This window comes from Pongo pygmaeus, chromosome 2, assembly GCF_028885625.2.
Source record: "Pongo pygmaeus isolate AG05252 chromosome 2, NHGRI_mPonPyg2-v2.0_pri, whole genome shotgun sequence".
NCBI classification, from domain to species: domain Eukaryota; kingdom Metazoa; phylum Chordata; class Mammalia; order Primates; family Hominidae; genus Pongo; species Pongo pygmaeus.
In genome coordinates, this window is record NC_085930.1 from 63,821,772 (window position 1) to 63,830,052 (window position 8,281).

Genomic DNA, 8,281 nt, shown 5'->3' on the forward strand with positions numbered 1-8,281 from the left:
AAATGGTATTTCTAGTTCTAGATCCCTGAGGAATCGCCACACTGACTTCCACAATGGTTGAACTAGTTTACAGTCCCACCAACAGTATAAAAGTGTTTCTATTTCTCCACATCCTCTCCAGCACTTGTTGTTTCCTGACTTTTTAATGATCACCATTCTAACTGGTGTGAGATGGTATCTCATTGTGGTTTTGATTTGCATTTCTCTGATGGCCAGTGATGATAAGCATTTTTTCATGTGTTTTTTGGCAACATAAATGTCTTCTTTTGAGAAGTGTCTGTTCATATCCTTTGCCCACTTTTTGATGGGGTTGTTTTTTCTTGTAAATTTGTTGGAGTTCATTGTAGATTCTGGATATTAGCCCTTTGTCGGATGAGTAGGTTGTGAAAATTTTCTCCCATTTTGTAGGTTGCCTGTTCACTCTGATGGTAGTTTATTTCGCTGTGCAGAAGCTCTTTAGTTTAATTAGATCCCGTTTGTCAATTTTGGCTTTTGTTGCCATTGCTTTTGGTGTTTTAGACATGAAGTCCTTGCCCATGCCTATGTCCTGAATAGTAATGCCTAGGTTTTCTTCTAGGGTTTTTATGGTTTTAGGTCTAACGTTTAAGTCTTTAATCCATCTTGAATTAATTTTTGTGTAAGGTGTAAGGAAGGGATCCAGTTTCAGCTGTCTACATATGGCTAGCCAGTTTTCCCAGCACCATTTATTAAATAGGGAATCCTTTCCCCATTGCTTGTTTTTCTCAGGTTTGTCAAAGTTCAGATAGTTGTAGATATGCGGCGTTATTTCTGAGGGCTCTGTTCTGTTCCATTGATCTATGTCTCTGTTTTGGTACCAGTACCATGCTGTTTTGGTTACTGTAGCCTTGTAGTATAGTTTGAAGTCAGGTAGCGTGATGCCTCCAGCTTTGTTCTTTTGGCTTAGGATTGACTTGGTGATGTGGGCTCTTTTTTGGTTCCATATGAACTTTAAAGTAGTTTTTTCCAATTCTGTGAAGAAAGTCATTGGTAGCTTGATGGGGATGGCATTGAATCTAGGTTTTATGGCACATCTACTTGCTAGAGTTTATGTAAAATGGAAGTAACATGGTCTTTGCACACATTTATATTAAGGAAAAAGAGCCTTAAGGTAAAACTGCAAACTATAAAGCTCTTAAGTTCTCTTTTTCTTTCTTTTCTGCCTGTTTAAATCTGCTGTTATTTTCCTATTAAGATAAAAACCACTGTTTGAATCCAACGGGTTCTTTTTGCAAGGTGGTGAATTTGTATTTATCTCATGGCTAAAGTTCTGAAGTAAAAGCTATAGGATCTTGGGTGTGTATGTGTGTGTGTGTGTATTTAAATAGCCTTCATAATTTCTATAATTTTATGTTTAATTGGCAATTAAATCCATTTTAATTTCCCTCTAGCATACCAGACTTTTTCTCTCCTACCTTATAATGTAAATTTTGCTATTTGATTTTCACCTGAGTTGTTTCCTTTAATATGCAAATTTAAGGCTATTTAGCTGACAACTGCCTAGGGTTGAGAAATAAGTCATGAAGAATTGGAAGTCTAAGATGGGAAAAAAAAGGGTCTTTATAAGATGTAGTTCTGTTGGCATGCCTAATATGTCTATGTACTTATGGGTTGTGTATACAATGTTTCACTATTGAAAATACACAAAAGAGCTCTAATTAATTGGCATAAGAAAATAAAAATGCTTCAATCAAATATTTTATCAGGAAAAGAGAAGACTAGTCAAATGCTTTTTCCAGTTTATGTAACTTAAGTAAAATCTGTAATAAATGAGCCAGCTTTAAAGTTATTTGTAAAGTAAAATTAGAAATGTCTTAAGAATTGCCAGCATACATTTTTGTTTGCATTTATTTATCAAGCAATTTCATACTTACCCCTGTCAAATACTATAAGGTGCCAATATTTGGCATAGGTGTTACAAAACCATAAACCCAGCCCAAGACAGAATAATCTTTGCTTATGTAATTTTTAATACATAAGACATTAATATTGGTTTAATAAAAATAGCTACATCTTAAATTTAGTAAGATTACCATAACTTCTAATCTTGTGGCTTTAGGTGGTCTAGTCTACTGGCTCTAAGGTTTGTTTTGGGAAAGGACTGTTACCATCTTTGTTTCAAAGCTGAACTATAAACTGAGTTCCTCCAAAAGCAAGTCTGGCCTATGCCCTGGAATGAACAAAGACAGATTGGAGGTTAGAAGATGGAGTCAGTTAGGTTAGATTTTTTCACTGTCTTAGTCATAATTTTGCAACAGTAGTTTTGAGACGTGACAGCATGCTGGCAGTCCTCACAGCCCTCGCTCACTCTCGGCACCTCCTCTGCCTGGGCTCCCACTTTGGCAGCACTTAAGGAACTCTTCAGCCCACCGCTGCTCTGTGGGAGCCCCTTTCTGGGCTGGCCAAGGCTGGAGCCTGCTCCCTCAGCTTGCAGGGAGGTGTGGAGGGAGAGGCGCGAGCAGGAATCGGGGCTGCATGCGGCGCTTGTGGGACAGCTGGAGTTCTGGGTGGGCATGGGCTTGGCGGGCCCCACACTGGAAGCACCTGGCCAGCCCTGCCGGCCCCGGGCAATGAGGGGCTTAGCACCTAGGCCAGCGGCTGTGGAGGGTGTACTGCATCCCCCAGCAGTGCCAGCCCACCGGTGCTGCGCTCGATTTCTCACCAGTTCTTAGCTGCCTTCCCACAGGGCTGGGCTCGGGACCTGCAGCCTGCCATGCCTGAGCCTCCAACCCCCTCCGTGGGCTCCTGTGTGGCCCAAGCCTCCTCGACGAGCACCACCCCCTACTCCATGGTGCCCAGTCCCATCGAACACCCAAGGGCTGAGGAGTGCAGGCGCACGGTGCGGGACTGGCAGGCAGCTCCACCTGCAGCCCTGGTGCGGGATCCACTGGGTGAAGCCAGCTGGGCTCCTGAGTCTGGTGCGGCCTTGGAAAACCTTTATGTCTAGCTCAGGGATTGTAAATACACCAATCGGCACTCTGTATCTAGCTCAAGGTTTGTAAACATACCAATCAGCACCCTGTGTCTAGCTCAGCATTTGTGAGTGCACCAATTGACACTCTGTATCTAGCTACTCTGGTGGGGCCTTGGAGAACCTTTATGTCTAGCTCAGGGATTGTAAATGCACCAATCGACACTCTGTATCTAGCTACTCTGGTGGGGCCTTGGAGAACATTTATGTCTAGCTCAGGGTTTGTGAATGCACCAATTGACACTCTGTATCTAGCTACTCTGGTGGGGCCTTGGAGAACCTTTATGTCTATCCCAGGGATTGTAAATACACCAGTCGACACTCTGTATCTAGCTACTCTGGTGGGGCCTTGGAGAACCTTTATGTCTAGCTCAGGGATTGTAAATACACCAATCGACACTCTGTATCTAGCTACTCTGGTGGGGCCTTGGAGAACCTTTGTGTCAACACTCTGTATCTAGCTAATCTGGTGGGGACATGGAGAACCTTTGTGTCTAGCTCAGGGATTGTAAACGCACCAATCAGCACCCTGTCAAAACAGACCACTCGGCTCTACCAATCAGCAGGATGTGGGTGGGGCCAGATAAGAGAATAAAAGCAGGCTGCCCGAGCCAGGATTGGCAACCCACTCGGGTCCCCTTCCACACTGTGGAAGCTTTGTTCTTTCACTCTTTGCAATAAATCTTGCTACTGCTCACTCTTTGGGTCCACACTGCTTTTATGAGCTGTAACACTCACCGTGAAGGTCTGCAGCTTCACTCCTGAAGCCAGCGAGACCATGAGCCCACTGGGAGGAATGAACAACTCCAGACGCGCCACCTTAAGAACTGTAACACTCACCGCGAAGGTCTGCAGCTTCACTCCTGAGCCAGTGAGACCACGAACCCACCAGAAGGAAGAAACTCCCAACACATCTGAACATCAGAAGGAACAAACTCCAGATGTGCCACCTTAAGAGCTGTAACACTCACCGTGAGGGTCCGCGGCTTCATTCTTGAAGTTGGTGAGACCAAGAACCCACCAATTCTGGACACAGTTCCATAATTTTAAATGATGACTATTGCAGTTTTCATAAATAATCTAGGTAAACAATTAAAATAATTAGGTAAATGTAATGGGATAAATACATGTAGTCAAACATCATAATTTAGAATCTATATTAAATTAAATAATAGGTATTTCATTATTTGGGTATTTTTCAATAAAAATATATGTGTAGGAACACATTCTTCCTGGAAAAAAGTGTGTCATTTTTAAAAAGGTGAACAATTTTTATCTAATTCAAGGCCTATTTAAAGGTTATGTATAAAACAAGGTAAAAGGAACCAGAAAATAAGAGATGTAAAGAAAGTTATAAAAATAGAGGGTTTTTTTTGTAAGAAAGCTTAAAGAGAAATATTTTATATGAGAAAGAATCTTGTATGGTAGATTTAGTCCTAGAATAAAATAACTGCTTGTTTAAGAAAGTCTGATGTTCGGGACAAACCAGAAAGCCCAAACATGTCATGAACAGTCCATGTAAGTAAAATAAGAGGATTTAAAAAACAAAAACTTTTATATGATCAAGTTGTCTATTAAAGGGAAATTATAATGGTCTTTCTAAAAAGTGGGTTTGATGTAACAACGACAACATTTATACACTAAATAATTGGTTGGAACAATAAAATTTTCTTAAGGAATAAATTTGCTCTTAATTATAAGATATTTGAATTTTTTTAACCCAGAATGTAACTTTTATTGCATCTCAACATTTTCAGTTCTCTCTCCCCTTTTAAAGGGTGCAAAATAGTAATGCTCTCCTTCAGCTCATATAAGTTTTTTTTTTCCTTGAGTTCTGTTTGTTATGGCCTGATGCTAATAATGCTTTCTTAAAGGTCTAAAGGAACTGTTTTCTTCCAATGTAATATTCTGTGCACTGCAGAAAGTCTTTTCTTTTGCCTTTTGGTAACTGGTCTAACAGATTTTACAGTTTATTGAAACAATTCCTATGCCATTATTATTGAGTTTTGGTTTGCTTAGGAAAAAAACTGAGATAAAAAAATTTTTAAATTAAGATTATTATATCTGTGTATCTTTCTGTATGTGCTTTTAAAGTACCTGTGACATTGAGTTACAGGGCTTTGGCTCCTGGGTCTAAAAAGAACGTCAAGTCCTGCTAAATCTCAAACATTAACAGCAATTAAAGCCTCATCTTCTGGTAAAAGATGCTAATCAAATAAACTGCATTCCTGAGACACAGGGTCAGAAATTAAAGCTATTCCACTCCTCAAGGCCCAGGGACTATCACAGAACAGGTGGGCATGTGAGATTGTAAGGGCTGATTTTGACAGATAAAATAAGTTCAGTTTCTCTATAAATTAATCATTAATGCCAAAGGCACACTGATGCAAGACCAGCATATGGGTCTCTGTGTCAGATTACCAAGGTTTCCTTGAAGCATTAACTGACTCCTTAGTAAAGGTTATGAAGTTTATAAAAGACTCATGGAAGTTATCTTAAGGCCAAGATTAAAATGTTATAGACTGTCTAAACATTTTTAAAAAATTTAATTGGCTTCATGCTGTTTTTATCAGGGCTTATTGTTTGAAAATTAAGTCTCCTCTCTCAAAGAATAAAGGTTTTCATCTTTTTTTGAAATCCTTGCATTATCACATTGGTCAAATGAATGACTTATTTTACAATAACCTGTAGTATCAAGTGTTTTAGATCTTTGATATTTGACAAACTTTCCAAAGTCAAATTATAAATTATGTCTTTTTCTGACCTAATTAATCCTTTAGGATACTAGGTTCCCTAAAGCCCCAAAAAGACATAATTTGACTTATTTGGCATAAAAATTATACAGAAATCATTGTCATATATGAAATGGTGTTTGGTCTTCTTCGGGCTGTGTTTGTATAAATACATTATTGGTATGTGTTCCAAAGTTATGGAAAACTCCTATAATTCTGATATGACTTAATGTATATTATCAGTAATAATTATAATCATTATGTTAAATTATTGTGTGCCGAAGAGGTAACAAATTTCCTTGTCAATTGTGTTCTTGACTCTGGCTGCCCTAAAATTTTTTGTCTTTGACAGACAATTGTTGATTTGTTTTGGCCCTCTTTAGAAGGTGATTTTATAATTAGCTATAAAACTCTAACAGGTGCTCTTGAATACAAGTTTCTAATAACTCCGGAGATTGTGACATTGGAATATAAGAAAAACTTTTAGGACTCATGGAGAACTGAAATGTTTATGAATATCAAGCAGAATAGAAATTAACTACATGGACTGAACTAATAGAAATCTGAAGTAACCCTTTTGACTTTTTGCTTAAAATGTTGATGGTCCTTTTTTCAGGGTAAAGGAAATTTTTCTTCTAAGCTATTGATAGCTTTTAGCAATTTAGTATAATCCTATGAACAAAATTTGGAGCAAATTTGCTTCTCTCTACCTGATTTCTTCAGAATTTGGAAGCTATCTGTGGGCATTCTTAGCTTATGGCAATCCAGTTATTTGTATAAGTGCAATAAGAATCTGTTTTCCTTTGTAACAGGACACAATTGGAGAAACTGGCTATTTTACCAAGGCTTTGACTGGAATGGCGTGATTTCCTTGAAGGAATCAAACTTGACTTATGGAGCCAATAAAAGCCCCTTAGGAAACTGGCCTCATATCTCGTCTACACAGTCCCTGTACAGGGTTCCTGACCTGTGGTAAGTAAAGAATGTCATGTTCTAACAAGCCCAGTAGCCCTATGTTTATCTTGGGACCTTAAGAGAAGAGGATTACCCAACTCACAGGTATTTGATGGTACAAATCATGGCTGGGATGAGCTATACAAAAGTCTTATCTGGGATTCCTTCTATGGAACAAAGTTCCATTAAAGCCCATTTAAAAGCCTATGTAGAAAAATTATTGTTGCTGCACTGTATACAAATAATCAGGGCAAGTATAATAAAGCAAAACTAAGTCCTACCATGATTTGTCTTTAGTAAAAATGGGAAACTGGAGAGAGAAAAATTGTTTAAAAAATATAGCATACCAAGACTAGATTCTAGTCTTGCCTAATATTTCTCAATTTTTATTATTTTCTACAGTTTGAAACAAATTCTAATTTTTCTCAGCTATAATTCTTCAAAATAATGTTTTTATTATTTTCCCTTCATTTCCCCCCATTTTTCCTAATTTGGAATCACTGAAAACTAAGCTCTGCTTTTGTAAAGCCCTACAAACTGAAGCTAGAAAACTTAAAGTTCAGAAGAAAATAACAGCAATCTATTTACATAAATAAGCCACTTTCTTACCTGCCTACTGATGTACAGACTTCAGAATAAACTGGCCTATATCAATTTTCCAGGGTTGTTCTTCTGTTTGTTGCTGTTTTTCTCCCTTCTTCCCCCTATTTTCTCTTCATAGGACATGAGACTTCACAATCTGCAAAAATGAGCTTTCCTAATAACTCAGGACGTACGCATGTAGGAATAAACCATCCTAGCCATGAGAGATCAGATGAAACCTGAGACCAGAGACTCGTTTTCTTCTAAAATGCTTTCTCCAAAAGATTCTAAAAAAGAAAATGGAGGAAATGTGAAAGGAAAATAAATCTTGGGTCTCCAAAATTACTAAGCTAAAGGGAAAAATCAAACTGGGAACTGTTCAGGGCAAAACTGCCTCTCATTCTATTCAGTCACCCCTCTACTCACTGAGATAAAAGCATATCTGATTGCCTTATTTGAAGAGGCTAATCAGAAACTCAAAATAATGCAATCATTTGTCTCTTATCTACCTATGACCTGGAAGCCCCCTCCCCACTTTAAGTCACGCCCACCTTTACCTCAAGTTGTCCCACCTTTCAGGACTGAAGCAATGTTCATCTTACACATATTGATTGATGTCTCATGTCTCCCTAAAATATACAAAACCAAGCTCTTCTCCTACTAGCTTGGGCACATATCATCAGGACCTCCTGAGGTTGTGTCACAGGAATGTGTCCTCAACCTTGGCAAAATAAACTTTCTAAATTAACTGAGACCTGTCTCAGTTAAATTTTTCAGGTTCACACACTCAACACAGAAGCAGGCAGGTTTTAAAGCAAGTTCTTAGAGACAAACAAAAAGACTTAAACTCCCACACATTAATAGTAGGAGACTTCAACACTCCACTGACAGTATTAGACAGATCAGTGAGGCAGAAAATTAAAGACATTCAGGACCTGAACTCAACATTCAACCAAATAGAGCTGATAGATCTCTACACAACTTTCCACCCCAAAACAGAATATACTTTCTTCTCATTGCCACA

General features: G+C 38.5%; 1 long non-coding RNA gene across 1 annotated transcript; it reads left to right on the forward strand.

The window, feature by feature from the left end:
* The first annotated feature begins 3,628 nt into the window (after positions 1-3,628).
* On the forward strand, positions 3,629-7,934 carry LOC129034104 (uncharacterized). The gene is made up of 3 exons (XR_008501763.2): positions 3,629-4,073; positions 6,534-6,693; positions 7,397-7,934. It is a non-coding gene; the product is annotated as an uncharacterized LOC129034104 (long non-coding RNA).
* The last annotated feature ends 347 nt before the right edge of the window (positions 7,935-8,281 follow it).